The sequence below is a fragment of the Pleurodeles waltl genome, chromosome 4_1 (genome assembly GCF_031143425.1).
Source record: "Pleurodeles waltl isolate 20211129_DDA chromosome 4_1, aPleWal1.hap1.20221129, whole genome shotgun sequence".
In the NCBI taxonomy this organism is placed as follows: Eukaryota; Metazoa; Chordata; class Amphibia; order Caudata; family Salamandridae; genus Pleurodeles; species Pleurodeles waltl.
Window position 1 is genome coordinate 74,847,807 of NC_090442.1, and position 22,931 is coordinate 74,870,737.

Sequence of the window (22,931 nt, forward strand, 5' to 3'; positions counted from 1 at the left end):
ACAGGTAATGCCGGTGCCCATTACTGGAAACCACTGGCTCAAATTAAGAACTGCTACCCGCCAATGCTCAGGATTTCTGGGGGTCCCTGAAAATTAAATTAAACCTTGTGACTGACACCCTACCGTGCCATTGTTGTTAATAGCTGATATATAAAAATGAAAGACCATACTTATACACCAATTGGCGAGCATCTACTAACCAGGAGGTCATTCATTAAAATTGATATACCCTAGTATACGATTAGGGTGCTACTGTGCTCTTAAGGTGAAACAATCCCAGTTCTGAAAGCCACTGAGTGATAGTTACATTGGATTAGTATGACCCAAATATTATACTTCAGGAGCCTGGGGTGGAGGCGGTATCCCACGCATTGAGCAAGCGGTTTAAGGGCTGAGGACCAGACTACCAGGACCGCAGGAGGAAGGTGGAGTGCAGGCTGATGACCAGCCATGGTCGTTCATTGGCTACGGCACTCCCTCAACCCTCGGCCTCTTCCAGGGCAACCAGACTTTAGATCCTTGTGGCTTCCCTGGGTGGGCTCTTAGCACTCCTTTTCAGCCACACAGATGTTTGCCAGTTGGGCCCTGTGCTTGTCTTGAAAGTAAGGCAGGCCTTCTGACGTATACATCTTCCGGACACAGAACCCCTCCCATTGGTCCGAGGATCCACGGCCACTGGGCAAAAAATAACCCAGGGCTGTAGAGAAATGCACAAACCATGAGCAATGATGTCACAGACGACCGTCCACAAGGGACGTTCCCATCAGGACCAAGTAGAACCTCTTTCCAGTCAATATAAAGACCATTTGTCAACAGAATGTCAAGCAATAAAGCATGTGAATACTTATCTATATTAAAATGACCACAGTTTCTGTTTGCAACCTTCCTCTAAGAGCACGGCCCAAGTTTCCACTTTTCAGGTAACTCCTGAAAACAGAACTATTTAAGCAAGCTTTTCACGATGTACCGGGGACCTGAGGCGCAGTGGTAGGGTGGAGACGGACAGGGGTGAGACACCATCAAGGGCTGAGCTGCAGTTGTCCCCGACCAACAATCTACCCTCCTACCCCTGGATGACAGTCCATCTCATTCTATTCTCAGACATCATGAGCTGTCTTCAGGAACACCTGCACACCCCGCGCCTCTCAGTGTAACCCAGGCACTCATCCTAATCCTTGAACCCAGAGTCAGTCCTTTCAGGTGGAGAACCAAAGAGCTGGAATTCTGTCCTCAATGAGCTATATTGTCCTTTCTTCCCTCACCATGATCTGGAGAAGGCTCAACACTAAAGAAAATGCCTCAGCGACAGGTCCAGCTGTTCTGCCATTCAGGGAACCTTAATATTCTGGCACCTTTCAAACTTTTCATGGTGCACACCAAATGGCTTGAGTTTTCCCCTTCATTCCTAGGACTCTCCCTGCATGCTAACTCCTCATCTACGCCTGCATCCTTCTTTGGTACATTTATGGCCTCAGTGAAGTCTGTCAGACACTTCCTGTTTCTTCTCCCCCTATGAGTGAATGAATTAATGAATGAATGAATCTGATGGTATATACACCACGCACTCTTCATATAAGGGTCTCTTGTTTCTAAGGCCAGTGCCTTGATGGCTTGATCCACTTCATCAAAACCCCTCACTCTTCCTTTTGTGTGGTTTTCCTTATAGCCTGCTCCTCTTGAATTACCCTTGAGATGCTTGTGTCTTAAATATTAGTGTCCGCCCAGGCTTCTCTGCCCCCCAATACTACATACACACCTCACTCTCCAACTCTGATCTCTTGACAGTCTCCATCACTCAGGTTGATTGCTTATCTGCCCCCTTACATGGACTCATCATTTGTGTTCTCTTGCTGGTGCATCGTCTAAATTGCACCCTCCTTTCCTCCTCACTCCTCAAATACTCTCTCCAGTGATTGCCTGTGACATTCAGTAAAGGTGGAAACCCTCCCTCCACCGTGCACATTATGATGCTGTCAGCCCCCTCCCTACTGTTCAGGTGGAGCCCCCTGAGCTAGTGCAGGGGTAGAGACAGGGCACAGAATGGAAATTAATTAATATAAGACCTGGCACCCTCCAGAGGACCGCCCACCTGCTGAGCGTTTGGCACCCTCTGTTGAGAAGTGCTGCGTCCCCCTCTCCAAATAAAGTGAGTTCAGGGCCTCAGGTCATGGCAGGACTCATCCTTTTAAATCACTATCCAGGGTCTATAATGGGGGTGCCCCTCTGCTAGACACTTATCTATATGTCAGGCGTTAAAGTAGACTTATCATGGAACCCATGATTCCACAGTAACCCACGAATAAACACAGAATCAAAACCAAAAGCAGACATAATTGAAATTCGAAAGGAAACAATTAAGAATTTAAAGTAACAATTGTATAAAATTGAGAATTTAAAGGCCTATCAACTCAGGAGAGCTTCAGCTGCAAGTAAAACTTCCTCTCAAGTTCTTTTTTCCGTCCAAATTATCGTGGGTGAAAATAGATGGTTTGCATGGATTTTGTTCTCATGTTTTCACACAAAAAGTGTGATGAAGTCAGTAGTAAAGTTGTCCAGTTGCACACACTCCTTCCCTAGATCCAGTTGTGCATGTGATAAACCCCGCATCATGAGCAGCACCTCTTTAGATGGGGTAGCAGCCTACTTTTGGCCAGCAAGCACTCCCTGGTTTCTGAGATGGATGCCCGCGGTGCCGCATAATCTGTGGCTTTTCTGTCCTCCTATAGATTTAACAATACTTTCGCCCTTCTAGGCCCAGCACTTCTCAGCCCCTTGACCTCCCATCCCCGTCTTATTCTTCCACCATTGTCTTGAGCATGCAGGGCAATGCTCCAGCCCAGCAAAAGCATGATCAATTGTGTATCCATCCTTAGATGAACAGGGGTGCACTACCACAAGTCGGCGCTAGGTGGTGTGTCACAGCATGTCACCGTTGCTGAGTTAGAAGTTTGCATTACAAGAGGCCGCCATTACATGGCTTTCTGCAGTATGCCTGCACTGTGAGTAGCACATGCTGCTAGTATATAAAGTTCTGCTAGGCCACACTGCTGAATATCAAGGGTACACTTCCACAGGCTTCTACAGGGTGATTGTCACCTTTTCTGAATTACAAGGGTGTATTACAACAGGCTGCTACTACATGGCATTCTGCAGTACGACTCGATTACGAAGCTGCAGTACCACAGGCACTTGCTGGGTTGAGTTCTGCTGAGCCACACCGCTGAATTTCGAGGGTGCAGTACCAGATGTTATTACAATGTGAGGTTGTGCATCCTGTAATTACTGTAGCATTACTGTAGGATTACTGTAGCATTACAATGAAGCTGTAACCACAGGCCTGTTATTAGTTTATGTTCAGAGAGCATGCTTGTGCTGCTGAAATGATTCACTGAAGATCATCACTTTTCAGCTTTTTTTTGTAACCAGAGTTGGGGTGGTATGCACTCAGTCGTTCTGCACCCCACCCTCCTCTCTGTCCCACCTCGATATTTCCATGGCTGCTTCTCTCAGACTTGGATGACTGGCTAGAACATGCCAGCATTATTCACATGTTCATGAAAAAAATTCTTGGAAGGCCATTTCAATTTTAGTTTCTGGGGCAACCTATCATTGCTTTTGTGAGGCGAAATGACCAAAATTCTGCAAGGTTGAGTAATTAGGAGTGATTTGGGCAGTGCTTAATTTGTAAATAAAAACGTGCCGGTGCCCAAAGCCCTCCTCTTAAACACGCGACTGCTGCAATTAAATATAGGAACACGGAATACTGAGGCCGCGTAATCCTGAAGCCATCTCGGGCCTCTTCAATCCATATGAAGCCACTCTCTGCCCCTTCAGCTCACTTTAGCAGCTTTCTACTTTCTCCCTTTGTGACGCTTTTTTGTTTTTCCCTTCCTCCGTCTTTCCCATATTTGTCTTTTGCTCGCAGCAAATGCTTGAGGAAGAAGAATAAGCGCCGGCCCTCAAAAATAAGTGCCGGTGCCCCGCACCGGAAACAACAAGCACAAATTAAGCACTGATTTTGGGGTAAAACTCCTACTGCAGGATCTCAGGGACACAGAACAGAGAGAGATCGAGCGGCTGCCGGCTACTGCCTAGTAGTGCCCTGTAGCATTTAGTACTGTTTTGTTAGCGCAAAATGCATTCTCAGGCCCATTTTGGATGCTAGGGTGTATTTTTACAAAAAAAAATAGAGCTAAATCCTGGGTTACGCTTCTCACACAATTCTGCACAATTATGAGTAATTTTGTGGTTCACAAGTAGTTATGCTAGAAAAAGTTGTGGCAGTAATGCCCACCCCTACGCTTTATCATAAGGTAATGTTCTGCGGTATCGCTGGATTACAAAGGGCAGTACCATAGGTACTTACTAGGTGGAGTTCCGCATGGTGACATGATTAAATATCGGGAAACAGATGGGAGCACCCTGCCTCACACTCCAGCATGCAGTCAGCCCCATTGCATCATGGTAAATGCAGTACAAATGTGTTTTTACTCCATAAAGTAGTCTGTAGTTTTTCACCTTAGTGGGTGCAGCTAGTGCTGTATATCTCTGGACACGTATTTCTGGGTTTAGCCCTTCATCAGCAGAGAACAGCTTTGTCTGTGGGGTTGCTGGAAACGCTGCCAAAAGTCCTTTCAGGTTTCTGTACCACTCACTGGCACGCAGGTGCTTCAACCAGAGCTCGTCATCTCACTGGCTCAAGGGAGCTAAATCCTGGGTTACGATTCTCACCCAATTCCGCACAATTCTGAGTTGTTGTAGTGCAGGAAGGGGCATCTTCCGGCACAAACAACAATCCTAGGGGGCTTTTCCATCATTCCGCATGTCCTGCAGAATGCAGCAGACAGAAAGAGGAAAAAACGAGGAGACATATCTTTATATTTCTCCTCTTTGGGCCTCCCCGGTAGAGGCGTATGGTTTTGGTGCATCCCCAGCTTACATGACCTTGTAAATCTGGGGATGCATCAAAATCCATAGGTGTTGTGAGGGAAAACCCACCACAACACCCATGGAGCGTCCCCCTTGCACAGAGTAAGTCAACGCAGCGATTTGCACTGCCTTGCCTTATCCCATATCTACAGGGCCATTCAAAGCCATGCACTGTGGCTTTGTGTGGCCTCCTAGATGTGGTAGAAAGGTTTGTGCTGCTTGGCATCACTAAAAGTGATGCAACAGCAGCAGACATCTCTCGTAAATATGCCCTCAAGGCCACAGTGACACACACTGATACTAGGAGCTGTTTTGCACCCTGGAATGGGGTAGTGTCTTCAAGCTGGCTGCTTCTTCAGCCTGGCACCATTTATGGGTTACTACATGACACAATAATGCACCATTGGCATGGCTAGCTTGCTAAACACTCAGGCCCATATTTATACTTTTTTAGCGCCGCACTTGCGTCATTTTTTTACGCAAAAGCGGCGCAAACTTTTAAAATACAATTGTATTTTGTAAATTTGCGCCACTTTTGCGTCAAAAAATGACACAAATGCTGCGCTAAAAATGTATAAATATGGGCCTCAATCTTTCTAAAGGTGTAGTTTTACACCCTATTTCCTTTGCATGTTTTCAGGATACCATTTATAGAACAAAGAATACAGAAAGAATGAAGAGGACCCATTACTGCGTGGCGCCCCATTCTACCCTTGGCATGGCCCTGCCTTTTCCTGTGCCTCTTTTTGGCTAACATTCCCGTATTTTGTCACATACTGCTGGGTATTCTAAAGCCTTTTCTGTCTTCTCCTAGGTTTCAGATAGCCAAACTTGCAATCTTTGTTCAGCATTTTGTTTCTAAACATCTGCTATTTTCATAGCAACATCTCTGACATAGCGCCTGCTTGCTGTTTCATGTTTGGCACAGTGAGTGAAAGGAGAGAGTTTTATCTTCCATAAGAAATCGGTAGCATTGCTCAACCTTACTCACCCATTCATCCATTCACTCAAACATCCACCAAAACATTGACTCGTACTCACCCTCACTTACCTACCCTCTCACACAGAAACTAATCAATGAAAATAACGTTCAGTTATAACATAGGCGGACCCATTGGCTTTGCCAGTCCTTGTTTGCACTGCTGGAAAACTTCAGTAGTATGGCCAGGGAGTTTGACACATTCATGAAATGTCCGTGACTCATACATTTCTGGATGTGCCTTTAGTTTCTAAACACGCTCTGAACAAAGAGGAGTCGATCATTGTTGGCGCCGAGCCTGCTCTATGGACCAGCAGTGCCTGGTTCACAAAACACAGTTGTCAACAGTCATTCCAATACTGAAGAAAGTTTCTGTCTGTTCTTAAATGCCCAAAGGGTTCCAGGAAAACTCCGACTACGATGTGCCTGTCACTGTTTTCCGGGCGTTCTCTTGAAATTGTGGTACGAATTAAATTGTAGCATGTGAAAATATATGTTCGCATATTTGGTAGGTCAAACATTTCTGAGCACGTGCAAATGCAATGAGTATTTTGCACTTGGAGACATATTTTCACAATATAGTGACCACTCCGCCTGAGCTCCAACAAGTTTGCAAATGTTCCTTTACTCATTCCATTGACAGAAGTAACTTTCAGATTGTTTGCAAGAATAGGGAGCAATGGGCAAATAAAAAGATTGTGAATACACATAACTCACAAGTTTGTAGGTGTGCACCGGCTTTCTCAGGCTATCCTAGACTGCCCACTCCCTACCCATATGAGCAGATTGTCAAGACCTATGTTCTGGAATGTTCAACATATGTGAGGTGCCCTCTGATTGCCAGGACATGCCAAGCTTGGGCAGGAGACAGCCCGGAAACAAACAAACGCACGAAAGAAAAGAATACAGAAGACAGGCGTTCTGCATCCACACACCCATCAACTGGAATTACTGCCTCATCAGCACCAGGAGTGCCCCTTATATCTACAAGCGCGAAAGATATTGAAGACAGGTCTTGCAGAGAACGCAAACACCCTCACAGTATAAGAATAGACCTTTTTTCTAAATCTTTGCTATTGAAAACGACTATATACCGTATGGCCCTCTGTCAAGTTATTTGCTGCGCTCTAGGAAGGTTCACGCGTTAGATGTGCATTCACAGACATACAAGTATAAATCCAAGCAGCCACTCTCTGGAGCCATGTAATGAGCATCCCAAGTGACGCCATCTTTAAGTCAGGCTGGTAGTGACGAGTGTGCTATTCCCCGCTAATTGTTTGTCTCGCAAGGGTTTGGTTGTACAAGAAGCAGATGTCAGCGCCAAGGTGTCACGCTTGGCATAAGCAATATCACGACCTGTCCGAAAAGAGCACAGGTCCCAAATTAATTCACAGCTCGTTGTGTGGTGAACAATGAGTACCAGTGTTAACACGCTGAGGAACCTTTGAATTATCCTCATGCAACCAGACTCAGGAGTGCTTGGAAAATCTTAAACTGAGCTCTGCCAGAGCCTGTTAAACACATTTGCGAAGGATCCCTGCTCCAAGAAGACCCACTTCCCAGCAGTGACTGGGCGTGAGCCCGTGGCTAAGTGTTCTCATGAGGTATTATAACAACAGACCAGAAAAAGCTTTTGGCCTGTCTGGCTGCGGATCCGTAGTGACGGGAAGTATCCAGACTTTTGGCCCCTCTCACGCTCGTGGGTACTTATTTCTCAGGATTTTAAAACGAAAGCCTCACTGCCAGCAGTCCAGGTCCCAGGATGACCTTTCTTCTCCTCCCTGGTCTGGAAGGCCACAGGAGGCCTCACCCAAGAGAAAAGTAGAACATTCCCAGACCCGTGGGTGTCTTTGTCAAAGCCTGGAGGAGCTGAAACACAAGTGGACCTAAACCAAGACTGAGCCTGCCCCAACCCTATTAGCCTGTCAGCAAATCGCAGTGTAGGTCACACAGCTTCTACACAAAATAAATTACTGAACTTTGTATTCTATTTCCTGCTTTTTTGTGGTGCATGTTTATTCGAAAGGCAATTCATGTTCCACTAAAATAAATTATGGATAGGAGTTGAAGTGAGTAAGAGATAAATGACTATCACCACTCTTATCAATGAAGAATGAAGCTATGATTTTTAAATATAATTTCTCTTTTGAGAGTTCGGGCTATTGTATTTTTGTTTGTTGCTCTGGATGGTGAAGAAGATAGTTAACACTTTTATAACTTGGTTCCGGGTGAGTAAATATTCCAATATGAGATTGATCTCACGCTTAAAAGTTTTTTTATGTTTTATAATATGTGCTGCAAGAAGACTATCATACATATTTACTGTTCACAGCATCCACATAAATATGGCTTCTATATACACGTAGGTGATTTACGGTGACACTGCTGATGTGTAATTAACAGCAAAAAGAGCTGAAAGTAACTGGGTGTTTTCTTACGCTGTAGTGTCTGATTCTCGTGTCCTCTGCTTCAGGGCACATCGAAATGTTTCAGCCAGAAAGGCCTTAATCAGGAGGGCATTCAGATCGTGCAGGTGTAAGACTCACAATGTTTTTCTTCTTTGGTTGCAGGTCCAGGGCGGTTTTGCTTTCACCATGAACAGAATAAGCACTGAAACTGCTGATATCCTAGATGGTGCATTTGAAAGGGTTTAAAAACATGGGACAGACAGTTTCAGAAACTCAAAGGCAAGTGTTCGGTGCAGTGTATCCAACTCATCGGAAATATGTTTTGATGTAGGAGGGCTAGCTTATGTTAAAAAAGCAACTGTGAGTACAATTAAAATGGATCACAGTTATGTAAGGTACATTTATTGTGTGTTTTAAGTAAATTACCTATTTTTTTGCAATTATCTTAAAAGGAGTAGGAATAAGTAAGAAAATCAACCCAATGCTTTGCATCACTTTGTACCACGTCAGAAAAATATTGGTTTTCTGTCTATGCAGTAGTCAGTATTTTGACTACTTTGATTTTGGAGAAAAAGAGTGCAACACAGACCATTCTTTCTTGGGAGAATGTGTATCTCCGATCTCCCGGAGCATAAAGCACTTGTTAGGTTTCGCCTGCACAGCGTTTGCCTGTGCTTGCATAATCTCTTGTAATGAAAAACAAAAAAATCTTAAAGGGAGCTTAGAACCCGCCCATTAATTACCTTTACTTACCATTGGTTGGCTCCCATGTCGCTCTTCTTTCCATTGGTTGACACCCATGTTGCTCTCATTTCCTGTCTTCCGATTGGTCAGTGGCTCCTCCTGGCCTCCGACTTCCTCTTGGGCTTCCTAGTCTCAGTCCATGCCATGGAGCATGGACCAAGTACTGCTTCCTATGGCCAGTGTAGGTACTCTTAATTTTAATTTTCCACATTCACTCTCAGAAAGTGCATGTATCAAAATTCCTCTCCATCACCCCCACCTGCATGGTTTCACTCATATCCCCCTCCTACTGAACCCAAAGGTATTGACCCCTCTATATGAGTACCAGTCACATTACACAAAGACATATATCTTTTTTTTTGTGTTGTGTTTTTTAGACACTGGGGAGATTCCATGATTTGCCCAGAATCACAGGATGTTGCGTTGACTGCCGAAACTCGAACCCAGTTCCCCAGTTCCAAAGTCAGCTGCCCTGGCGTTATGCCACAATCTCTCTCACGGAGAAATTAATCTTACGCCCTCAGATGAAAGCTGGACGCTGGTCTTTTGTACCAATGCTGATGCCTTTTTCACTGCGGATGGGAAGTTTACTACCATGGATGTCGATTCGCCAAAATGCCTGTGGTAGTGGAAGTGACATCACACACCCTTTGACCTTGATGACATCACAGGAAATGATATCATATGACCTGTGACCCTATATGTCAACAGGAAGTGGTGTCACATTACCTCAACCATGAAGACATCAGAATAATTGACACCGCTAAAATTCTGTAATAACTCCTTGATTAGTGTAACACAACACAGACAAATGGCCGATTTACAAAACATCTATATGAGAATGCTGACACGATCTTTGAAAGTGGTGGAATGTAATACTAACGCTGAATTGTAATGAGCCAGACCTCCTCTAGGTAGGCTAAGGGATGGGTTCTCTCACCGAGATTTTGTTTTTTTAAATGGGGGCAAATAGTGTATTAAAAAGCACAGTTTTCACTTAAATTTGCTAAAAATCCACAAGGCTTTCAAGGTGTGCCAAGGTGTGCCAAGGTGTGCCTAGCTAATGAAACCTGACACTCTTGAGGAGTTCTTTGTTTTCATTGTGCTATGGATGGCCCTTATCTCAAATATCACCTCCATTGTGCCAGCATTTTGTCTTGGGGGGGGCTCACATCCCATGGATGCTCACTCATGCCAAAAATTACCTATAAAATCCCAGTGTCAGAATTTTGCAATTAATGTCATCATATACAATGGGTTTTCCTTATCTCAAATTGCCTGTAGTACACCAGGGCCAGTATTTTGCCATGGTTGCCCCTACCCCCTTCATATACCATGGTTTTTCTCCCATATGCCAAGAAGTATCTACAATGGGCCAGCACCAACATTTTGCCATGGGTGCAGGGGCGTAGCTTGGCTAGTAGGACTGGGGGGAGCGAGTTTCAGATTTTCCAACAATCACACAAGCCTGAGGGGAGTCTTAAGGTACAGTGAAAAGGGAAAGAAGTGCGGATTGTTAGGGGGCACTTGAAACATAGGTCCATATTTTTACTTTTTCAGCGCTGCACTTGCGTAATCTTTTTACGCAAATGCGGAGCAAATAAAGTATAAATATGGGCCATAGTGTTTCATAAAATAACTATGTATTAAGAGCTTCAAAACAGAGACAAGTGTGTGTGTTTGTGTGTGTGTGTTTGTCTGAGCGAATATTTAAAAATGACAGGTGAAATTCAACAGACACCGTACCATGCCGGGCAGAAAGATCCTGTACCCAACTAGTTGTTAAATAATACATTTAATAGGAGGTGTAACATTCCAAACACCCCCACGCCAAAAATGTCCTTAAGTATGCCACTGCCAGCTATTTCTATGGGTGTCCATCATGTCAAAAATTACTTTCAGCATGCCAGTACCAGTATTTTTCACAGGTCATTTTAACAAATGCCTCCAGGTGCCTCTATAAGCCGAGAATTACCTTCAGTATGCAGGAGCCGATGGCAAACTAGCAAGCATAAGACCACATTCTCATTCACACTCACTCACACTCATCCTTACTCACACTCCATCATTCATTGTCACCTGCACTAATTTATTCTCACTCACTATCTTGTACTCGCTCTAACTCACTCCGACTCTGAATGAATCGTACTTACTCATACTTGCACTAATTCGTCGTTTTCAGTCACGCTCACTTATTCTCAAACTCTCACTCGTTCTCTCCTTCATTCATACTCACTCTCACTCACTCATATTTTCTGACTCACATGTACTCTTTTTCTCACTCATTCTGACTCACTCAAACTCACTGACTCTCAATCCTACTTATTCTAACTCACTACATATCACTGACTTTCACTCACCACCTGCTACCTCTGAGGCCAGGGGTCGCAAATGCAGTGCCAGGGGTCGCAAAGGGCAAGTCAGGGGGTCACAGCTGTGACCCCAAGTGACCCCCAAGTACATAAACTCAATTCACCAACATGCCAGGGGTAGTGGAAGTGATATCACATGCCATTTGACCTTTACTTACACACGCTTACACATACACACACATTCGCACATACACACACTTGCTCTTACAGATTAACACTCTCACCTGCAATCACTCACACAACACACATTTAAAAGCACTTTTTCCTCACCTCAGCTGCCTGGGAGGGTCATATTCCAGCTAACTGTACTCCATGTTTTATTACAGTACTAATGATTTATAAAGTATTATTCACTATTAGTGCAATAATAAATGGACAGAAACAAGGAAAGTGGAGCCCCAACCGCCGTCCACAAGGGCGACCTGCCCTTTTGCTCCTGGTACTGATTTTGCCACTACTGAGGTCAGGGGTCGCAAAAGCAGTGCCAGGGATCGCACGAGGCAAGCCCAATGAGTCCATGTTTACTTCTACCAACGCTTGTTTTCTTTCGGTTAATGCCGGACATGGCTGGCTCGATGCGAGCCCAGAGCGCTGTTTACTGCAGCTGCACAGGGGGCTCAGAGGTAAGGTGGGTGGGGGTGTTAGCGGGGGGTCTGAGAAGGCCCCCGCACCAGGTTTACATTGTTGTCAACATGTGGAGGTTTCCACAATGTGTGCGGATGGGTGGTGAGATCATTGTCTGTGCACAGCCTGTCCACGCACATCAAGACGGGAGGGCTCGGTGTCCGTACCAAGTCCAAGATGTGCTCTGAATATACCTGCTCTATAACGTGGCCAGTGTTATGTTTAGTCATGGACCCGTCCATGACGTCCGCACTGGTAGGGAGATGACATCAATCACACTGCAGTGGAATGGAGTAATGGTTTAGTCAGTGACGTAACCGACTGTAATAAACTTGGGAGGTTTTCCCGCCAGTCCAGTTGACGACAAATTGTGTGGAGATATCATTTCTAGTGCGGCCACTGATTACGTGTGGCCTATGTACAGTACACAACGGATTGGCAACGAGGTGGGTGATCCAGCTGATCGGACCCCCCTCGTGCACTCACCAGTTCGCGCACGTCGCGAGTAGCTTTCTCCGGGTGGTGTCGGCAGCCCCCTGCAGGCTAGTGGAGCTCTTGCCAAGAGTCGCTCCTGTGCTGATCGACGACCTCTACTTTTCCCTTTTGGTGCTTGTGCCTCCCATCTGTTCTGCCATTGGTAGGCGTGCCGGTGCCCCGGCGTTTGCACAAGGTGGGCGAGTGAAGAGGCCGTGAGCAGCCACGCCCATCGACGCGTGCCTGTAGCCAACGCCCCAGCTGTTCTGTGTGCCGTGGGCGTGGTCCCTGGAGCGTTTGCCTGCACGTGGTGCGCTCGGAGTGCCGAAAGCACATCGTGTTTCCACACCCAAGGCAAGCGTCCTGGCGGTTGCTGTAGCAACCAGCCGCTCATTAGAACTTCTTTCTCCCGGCACGAGGTGAGCGGCAATCAGGAGGGGTGTGTGAGGCCCCTGTGTTTCGGTGGTGCACGCGCTGGGATTGCACAATGTCAGAACAGTATTTGAGGATCCTGTTTCAAGGACTCTGAGCCTACGCTCATTTTGTTTTTGTTTTTTTTTCCCTCTGCTTGCCATCTGCCTGGACATTTACTCCTCGTTTGGAAGTGTTTTCTTTGGGGGGTTTTTTTCACCCAAAAGTGACACTGTCCCCTGGAATTTCACAGGACAAGTGACTCCTGCGCAAAGTGGTTGGATACTTTTCAAGCATTTCGTTTTCACGCTCCATGTGTTCGTGTACATGACTCAAAGCACGTAGTGACCAAGGTGTGGCTTTTCACAATTTGCGTGCACACAACAGGCAGTGGGTGGTCTAACGTCGCATGCTTGAGGTGCAACCATGGCTTCAGTACCGGCTTTGGAACCTTTTGTTGTGGAAGGTCCTCCCTCCACTCAAGCAGCTCAATGGAAGGAGTGGGTGGACAGGTTAGAAGCCTACTTTGCAGCAACAGCACTGGACAATGACAGACGCCGTCCCATGCTCTTACATTTGGGAGGTGCAGCCATTCATAAACTGGGACAATCAGTGGCAGAAGAGGGCCCACCGTTCACCTACCAGTCACTGAAACAGTCGCTCACAGCTCTCTTTGAACCCCTGGCGAACCCTGATTACGAACGTTTTCTTCTCAGCAAAATTTAATTTACCTGCCTCTCAGAAAAGCCATTTCAGAACAAAACTGTCTGTTAACCCACCCTTACTACTATTACAATGTATGAGATCTTCTCCATCCATCTCTGTTGGGGATATCTTAAATTGCACTTTCACTTAGTTCACCCACGTCTGTTCACGTACATTTGAGCTAACAATGGGGGTAGCAGCACAATGTAAGTTATTAATTAAATTCCAAGACTGCCTTGAATTCTTTAGTTTCAAGAGGTATTGCATTTTTATTCACTTTCATTCTTTCCTCCCACGCTAAGGGCCAGATGTAGCAAGCCGTGTGCATGTCGCAAACTGCGAAAATCGCAGTTTGCGCCATGCAAACGGCCTCACGCGATGCTCATTCCCAAATTGCGAGTCGGTACAGACTCGCAATTTGGGAATGCGACTCGCAAATAGGAAGGGGTGTTCCCTTCCTATTTGCGACTCGCATCGCAATTCAGAGTTGCTTTGTGACCGCGAATGCGGTCGCAAAGCAACTCGCAGTTACCACCAGTGTCACACTGGTGGTAACTCATTCGCAAAAGGGAAGGGGTCCCCATGGGACCCCTTCCCCTTTGTGAATGTCGACAAAAATATTTTTTCAGAGCAGGCAGTGGTCCTATGGACCACTGCCTACTCTGAAAAAAACGAAACCAAATGGTTTCGGTATTTTTTTCATTTTGCAACTCGTTTTCCTTTAAGGAAAACGGGCTGCAAAATAAAATAAAAAAACCTGCTTTATTTAAAAAGCAGTCACAGACATGGAGGTCTGCGGACTAAAGCAGGCCACCATCCCTGTGAGTGCAGGGACTCGCTATGGGGTCGCAAAATGCAACCCACCTCATGAATATTGATGAGGTGGGTCTTTGCGACCCCATAGCGAGTCGCAGAAGGTGTCTGAGACACCATTCTGCATCCGATTTTGCGACTTGCAAATTGCGAGTCGCTCAGACTCACAATTTGCAAGTCGCTAAATCGGATTTTGCTACATCTGGCCCTAATTTTCTAAAGCACCTATTTAGCTTTACAAGGGTGCAACACAATTCTCTATCGGGTGGCGCTTTCCTCATCAATTTATTCAATCGATTGCACTCATTTCTTAATGGAAGAGAAGCAATTGACAATTTTATCCTACATTTGGTCTCATAAGGTGCCCTTCATCAGCGGATCTTATGGGACCCATTTCCTAACTGGTTAAGCATTATTTTTCCAAAATATTTAACCCACTACTTAACATGATTAGTGCATTCACCACCAAAAACCTCTGTTACTAAATTTTCAGCTTTCACTTTACTTTGATCTTTCAACTTGTCTGACCAGATAAGTCTACGATAATTTATCGTTCTGTATTCCCCAGGCAAGAGTGGAGCTTTTATATGATGCTTTAGTCGAGCTGAGATTACAATCCTTTGGTGCCCATGATCACTACAATCTGACTTTCTAATATTAAAAGATAACACCCTACCCAATATTGAAAGGGTAACTGTTGTATAATCAATTATACAGTGTGCTGTAGCCGAATAATAATGCCAGTGGATTATCTGATTGATATCTTCCATTTAGGACTCGGACACCTGAAGACTCCAAATCCTTTACTAAAGGTCTTGCCCTATAGTCCTGTGTCATTTTATTGGAGACTCTTGTGGCTTGTAGGGGTACTAACCACCTATAGTCTTGCTGAATAATCTGACCCTCGTAGCTCAAAGTGATACATTAAATCCATATTAAAATCCCCTGTTGTTAATATATCCGGAAGATCAGATTGCTGAAGTAGTGCTACTATCACATTAAACAGTTCAGAAACTATTGCACACTTTATTTTTATATTTGGAGGTATATAAACATTTATTAGATATGGTGGAGTTTTACAATCTTTTGTTCAATTTTCTAATTTGATCACTAGAATATTACTATTTCCTAAATCCACCTGAGGTACTTCGACCTTCAATGCTATTTCAACAAAAATCACTAACCCTCCCTTCAGGCGCACCTGATTTTTAGTTTTCACTGCTGGCCTAAAGAAGCCCTTATAACCCGTTAAATCAAAATCTTTAAGAAAGCATATTTTTTAGAGGCATATCATTTGATATCCTTCTAATAAATAAGCAATATCTCTTCTGCAATTTAGGTTGTACACCATTAATATTCCTGAACAAATGGTTAACACATCATAAGTTGTATTACTAACATTGCTTTTAGTGGGTCATGCATTATGCCCGTCGTGTAGTGCCGTAGTTAATCATCCTACATTTACTTGTACATCCCGTATATTATTAACTGGATTTACAAGGAGGTGAGACTCAGCAGATTTCTCTGTCCTACCACTTGCAAAACTCAGGACTGAGTATGGCTGATCCCCCCCTAACTTGTATACTTGCAGTTGATTTTAACTTTGTCAACACAAACGGCACAGGGTGCACATCCTTTGGAGGTAGACTTAACTCAATTCGCCAAGCCGCTAATGTATCTTTTTCTTTCATTACTAGCATAACTAATGAGTTATTTTGCAAGGAAACCAAGGTAGATTCCTGAGCCCTCCCCCTGTTGAATCTAGGAGCTCATTTAATACTATATCACTCGGGTTATTTCATTGTTCTTATTTGAGGATTGTTAACCTTTTTTATCTCGACATTGACAGACTTTTTTGTGCAACCCTCTTGAGTTTTGTTAAAAATTGAAAAGAACTTGGGAGTTGCGTCTCAGGTTGCTCTACTACAGGTGACATCTCACAACTTTTTCTCTGTTCATCCAGCCATTAAGGACCTCCAACCTAGCAACACTTGTTCGATGCTTGTTCCTAGCCTTCCTCCATTTCTTCCTCTGTTTGTTAGTCATTACCCGCTGTAAGGAATGGTTTTCAGATTGTAATTCCAAACCATAAACTCTTTACTCAGTGCCCAATGCATGTTCATCTTTATCTTTCAAACCCACATTGCCTTTCATGGTATTACACTTAGTTTCACCTTCAGTATGAATGTGTTCACATTCTTTTTCAAACTTAAAATGACTGTTCATTCCGTCCAGAAGCTTGTTTACCCTCCTGCTCGAGGGTACTACACTTCCCGTTGTGATTCTAAACTTGGGGCTACATAATTCACCTTTATGCCCTCAGTTATGCAAGTTAACACCCCAGGAAATTATTCCAGTTTATCAACAACGGCACTCATGCACTCGATATTTGATGACACTAGCGTAATTTGTGCATGAGTGATCAAACCATTAAGTTCCGCAAGCTTCTGGTCAATACCTGAAATTGAAGTTGCCATCAGATTCAATAGACCTATTTGAGCATCCATTTTATTCGATTGATATGTTAAAGCCTCAAGTGTCAAATGCGAAGATCTAAATAAAAGATCCCACACAGTTGCAATATCAACGACTGACAGTGTCTCTGTTTTTTGCTCACTTCCCTTATGGTGGGCATTCTGTTGTACCTGTTGAACCTGCTTCACCTGCCGATGTTGCATCACTGGAGAGGGTTCCTCACGCATTTCTGAGGTCATTAATACTTGCTCAGTGTCATTCGTTGGTTCTCAATTATATCACCTGGATGCAGGGGTGTCATTAACTTCCTTGTCTTATTGTTGATCTCCACATTCATTTCCAGTGGTATAGGAAACCCATTCTTCAATACCGGGTCTATGTTCCCATTTTCAAAATTTCATAATAAGAGAGGCTCAGGCATCACTGACAAAAGGTCCATATCACTAACGGGGCCCCACACTGACTTCACACTGTCCTCCTTATTATCCTTCTTTTCTACTTCTTGATTCTTTGAGATATTTTTTGCATTATTTTGAAAGCTGGTTTCTATTGTATCCCCTCGCAAATCATCACTTGGATCCTGTGATTGTGCAGAGCTAGAATTTATTGGTGTAATAGGTGAAGTAAGTAGATTTGCATCCCAAGGAGTGGAGAAGGTCCTTTCCACCGGGTCCTTAAGAAACTCAAACTTTTCTGGAACTTTTAAAACTCAGTCAAACATCTGTGCCACAGGCAAAATTAGGGATATATTATCTTTCCCAGAATTTGCCTTTGCCATTAACTTTTACCTGTAACCACCTCCTCTTATTCATCCTTGTAGGGATTTGTCTTACAGGGCCCAAACTCCTTATAGGTCTCAAGAAAGCTTAGATCTACACTAGGTTTACTATGTGGCCAGCCCAAGGCACAACCACACTCGCCTAATGAATTCTGGGGAACTCCACTGCACAATGATGCAGCTTTTCCAGATTCCGGGATACAGATGGTTATAAACGTGTTATACAAAATAGAGGGCAGGTTACAGGCAGATTCAAGACGAATTATCAGCTCCTCAAAGGACCTTTAATCAGCTCAGTACTTTATAGATGCTATCTGGGCATTATACTTTTTTATCAAAGTTTTATACGGGTTTATACAATTTATAAATTTAGTAATCTGTTCCTAATTTATTCCAAGTAGTGATTTATGATTCATTAAAGTGTAGATTACAGATCAAAATGTCAGTTGTAGGCTTTATTTAAAACTGGGCACGGGATCCGAGCGGACACACTGCAGACACTCGCAAGCTGCACCCAGCTCTAACTGGACCGCTAGCACGAGGTCCGCGGGGCTCACTCTCTGCAGCATCCAGATACGGCCACCGCGCTCTCACCTCGAGACACCAGATACCCAACGTCAATCCACAGCCGGCAGACCACGATGCCCTTAGTGGCAAACAATGGTGGCAGTGGCAGTAGTAGCTGACAAAAGGCCTCCGCGCAGCCGCCTTCAAGTCTTTATCACAGCTTTTTTTTTTCAGCCACTGGTCTTTATACCCCAACGGATTAGACTCAGTTTGCCAGGAGAAACAGGCGCCGCAAAGAAAATAAAAGACAATCCCTGTGATCGCTTTTCTGGGTTTTTCCGGGCTTTCCAGGCTTGCACATACATACAAAGTACGTTTTGTACGTCTTTAAAATAGGAGAACAATATATCTGAATAGCTATATAACTATACACAAACTCCTTAGAAGCAACAAGTTGTTTTTTGCACATAGCACATGCCTCCTGATAGCTACTGGCACTATTTGCTGGTGTCGGCTGGAGTTAGCTATCAGCCACAAATTGCCCAAAGCTTCTGAGCTCAGGGACACACAAAACGCCACTCCTTCAGCAACGGAGGAAGGTAAAGGTAGAGCCGGGGCAAAATCATCATAGCAAAGGATTACATTTTAAGCCAATCATTTTACAGCATTACGGATTGTCAGATCACCTTAGCACTAACCCCCTACATGAATATTCATTCAGCCTCTTCGACTTAATGTTGTCAGGAGGTGTCAGAAATAACTACTCACATAAACAACAGTGAACCACTGTGAATAAATGCAATATCACATGCACGTGGGTAATCTTTGAAAACTGTTACAGTAAGCTTTCCCTAGCAGGCCTTATTGTGGCCTAACAGTGTTATTCAGAAATAAACAAACCCACATCTTGCTGCATGCAGTGTCAGGCAGAAATATAAACAGAAAATAAACATGATGCAGCATCTATTTTGGCAAGATGATGTTGAGGCCTAACTGAGGCCTAGTTAGCCTAAGCCAGAAAAACCCTCTTTGATAGGATATAGCAAATTTGTTACAATTGTACTAGCTGTATGCCAGTGTACACATGTGATTTTAAGTGTAGAATATTTATGCACACAATTAATAATGCACATTTTGAATTATTGTGTTGCTTATTCAGGGCAGAGTAAAAAGTATACAGATATTCATTAATGGCATGCAGCAAATTAGGTAAAAGTTTCTGGTGTTATTCTAGACTAAACAAAAAGTAGGTAGATAAGGAATTGTGTTTGATAACCCACGGGAAACTTGTAGTAGAAGACATTGGACATCCATGGTACACACACTGTAAAGTCTGCTGTTTCTTGCCAATGTCTGTTATTTGGTTCTGTAAAGGAAGGCTCTATCTAATCATTTATCAAGCAAACTATTCTAGTAAATATATGAGCTAGACCACATCTCTTTTAAAGATTTCTTAGGGTTCCAAGGTCACACCCCTCCTGTCCGCCATGGGGCATCTCAACCTTTCTCATCCCATTTAGACAGTGCTTAATTTGTAAATCAAAACGTGCCGGTGCTCAAAGCCCTCCTCTTAAACACGCGGCTGCAGCATTTAAATGTGGGAGCACAGAATACTGAGGCAGCGTAATCCTAAAGCCATCTCGGGCCTCTTCAATCCATTTAAAGCCATCCCCTGCCCTTCAGCTCACTCTGGCAGCTTTCGGCTTTCTATCTTTGTGACGCTTTTTCGTTTTTCTCTTCCTCCGTCTTTCCCATGTGTGTCTTTTGCTCACAGCAATTGCTTGAGGCAGAAGAATAAGCGCCGGCCCTCAAAAATAAGTGCCGGTGCTCAGCACCGGAAGCCACCAGCACAAATTAAGCACTGCATTTAGAGCACTGTAGTCACCTGTGAATTCCAAGACTGACTGTGTGTTATCAAACCCATGGCCCTATTATAGGCTGCCATTTAATTCCATTGGGGCCATAACAGGACTTTCTAAGGAGATTTCCAGGGTCCCACTTGTAATCCTGTGGTACCACACCTCCAAAGTTACCAGTAGCCTAGGTATTGGCAACTATGGGGTTACTCCTCGGATTACTGAGGCATTCATAATGAGGCCCAGGTTTGTAATGTTCAGAGAGGAGAGGGAATGTAGGATTCAGCAAAGGAAATTTTGTGTATTTTTGTAATCTTACAAAATGTAAAATTGCTTCAGGGCGCTGTATGAATCTTGCTTTTGATCGTATTGTTACTGTTCTTTTGATGCATGCGAAGCGCGCAGATCACACATGGCTTCCTGGGGTTGACAGGATCACATCAAGGGTGAGAAAAGATAAAGAGAATGCAGTGACATAGGGGCGGATTCTTTTTTTAGCAATTTTGGATTAGTTGGTGATTTTTCTGTATTCCACAGTGAGTTGGAAAGAGATTCCAGAAGCTTGCCATCTGAAATGAGAATGTTTGCCCACTGGTACTGACAGTAGTGGACTCTTCACAAGTTGCTCAGTTTATGATCTGAATGAGAAGAGATGAGAATCCTGCCCCAGTCCAATCACAGTAATCTGAGTCCGCCAATCACCTTTGTAATAGCTCCCTGTACATTTATTTGGGGTGAGCGGAACTAGTGACGCAAGCTCCTCCCAGTTTAAAGTAAAAGCCCCACTTTTTCATTGAGTGATAACCTCCTGAGAATAGGGGTGGGTGTAACTCGCTTAATTTGCTGTGGCGTAGTTGTGTAAAATTACTCCTACATTCTCTGAGATTATACAGAATTATACGAGGAGTGCAACCCAGCATTTAGCACTATTTTCTTAATGCAAAATGCACCCTTGTGTCCAAAATGGACCAGAGGATGCATATTGCAGTAAGAAAATGGCTACAAATGCACGATCAGCACCAGCCAGCAGTCGCTCCCGCTCGCTGTGTTTGTTGCACCTGTGCGCCTGCGTTAGAGTTTTTTGTACGAAATTACCCATAATTCCAAACCAGCATGATTGAGAAATTTCTAGTAATTTTGCATCAAAAGAGTAACGTGAAATTACTGAAATTTCTGTAATTATTCCACCATAATTAAAATTTTGCCCAGGTTTACCTGAGGGGAGGACTACGAAGGCTCACCTCTCCCCAGATGCCTCATATTTTATCTGCAAAAGTCAGCAAATTTTAAAGCCATTAGCTAACACTGAATGAAGCGACGTCCCAAGGAACGCGATCCAGCCAAAGAAACAGGAGCTAAATGAGACCACCCCTGAAAAGGGCTGCAGACACTTGTGCGGCCCCTTCAGTAATTCAGATCACATCCGCGGGACATCACTGGTACATGTGCATGAGCTCAAGGGGTTATTCCTTCATTTACATGGGGGCGTGCCCCATGTAAGCAAGCAAGGACTTAGAGCCATATGTACCAACGCATTTTCCCATAGACACAGAATGGGTAAAATCCTTTGTTACATCTGGCCCTTTGTCTCTACACCATGTTTATTATACAGCACAGGTACAGAGACAAACGGGCCATCGGGAGGTGCACTGACTGCGTGCCACAAAGATGTGTTACACAGTCGGTGTGCCCCCCAAAAGTGATACTTAAAATGGGAAGGTGGTCCCATGGACCATTAGACATCCCTCTGCAGGTGAATGCAGTCTGGACTCGCCTGCAGGGGCATCTGTTCCCCTTTCAAAGGCAAACAGGGTTGCCAGGTCAGGAGCGAGTTTGCGGCTGTCATGGGAACAGAGCATTCGCTGTCATAGGGCTCACTGGTCTGGACTGTGCATGTTGCACACAGTTAAAGGTGCATTGCGGCACAAACTAGAGCAGTGCTCCCATTATGTAATAAGGACCCTAATGCCTTATGAGTTGAAGGCTCTCAGATTCAAATCTACCTCCAAGTGGAGACAAAATAGAACCCAAGCCTAGAAACATACCTAGAGAGAAGCTGATTGCTAGACTTAGGCTGCCAATTCTTACCTGTTGGAGCTGCTGACCTCCAGGCAAACCAAGAAGTCTCCAGCTGACTTCAGGGAGAAAGACGGTCCTTCTAAAAAGGAGAAAGAAGAGGGAAGACTCTCTTCTGGGCCAGTGACCTCTGAATCAGTACTGGAAAGCTGGACATTAAGTAAGAGCAGAACACTGCCATCACCGCTGGATGGGTAGAAGCACATGGAGAAGCACACTGTATCCAATGACCATCAGCTCCAGGCAGTTCCACAAGTAAATGGCGAGCACCCAAGATTAGTTAGATTTATGGGAACAATGAGTAGTCCCTGCTCAAACCAGTAGTAGATTCTCCTTTACCTGAACAGCCAAACTGGCTAGTGTCTTAGGAACCAGAACAGAACACTAGTGACTACCCTCCCAGACTCTATTTATCCTGCTAGGTAAGATTCAAGCACAGGACGTCCTAACCTGTTCATTAGGGCTTGCATCTAGACAGGGATGGAGTTCATAGAGATGGCCTGCAGTCTGAATGTGCAAGGAAGGAAGCAAGGGCCACATGTACGTAGTTTTTTTTGGTTGCCAATGGCCCGATTTGCAGAATCAGGCCTTTTGCAACCAAAGAAAAGCATTTTCCTATGTACAAAACCCTATTTTGTGACTCGCTATTAGGAAGGGGCATGCCAAGGGCCTTCCTTCCTAATTGCAACTCGCAGGGAGATGTATGATTGTTTTGCTACCAGGAATGTGGTAGCAGAACAATCACAGTTCCCACCATTTTCAACCCCTTCCCCTTTGTAA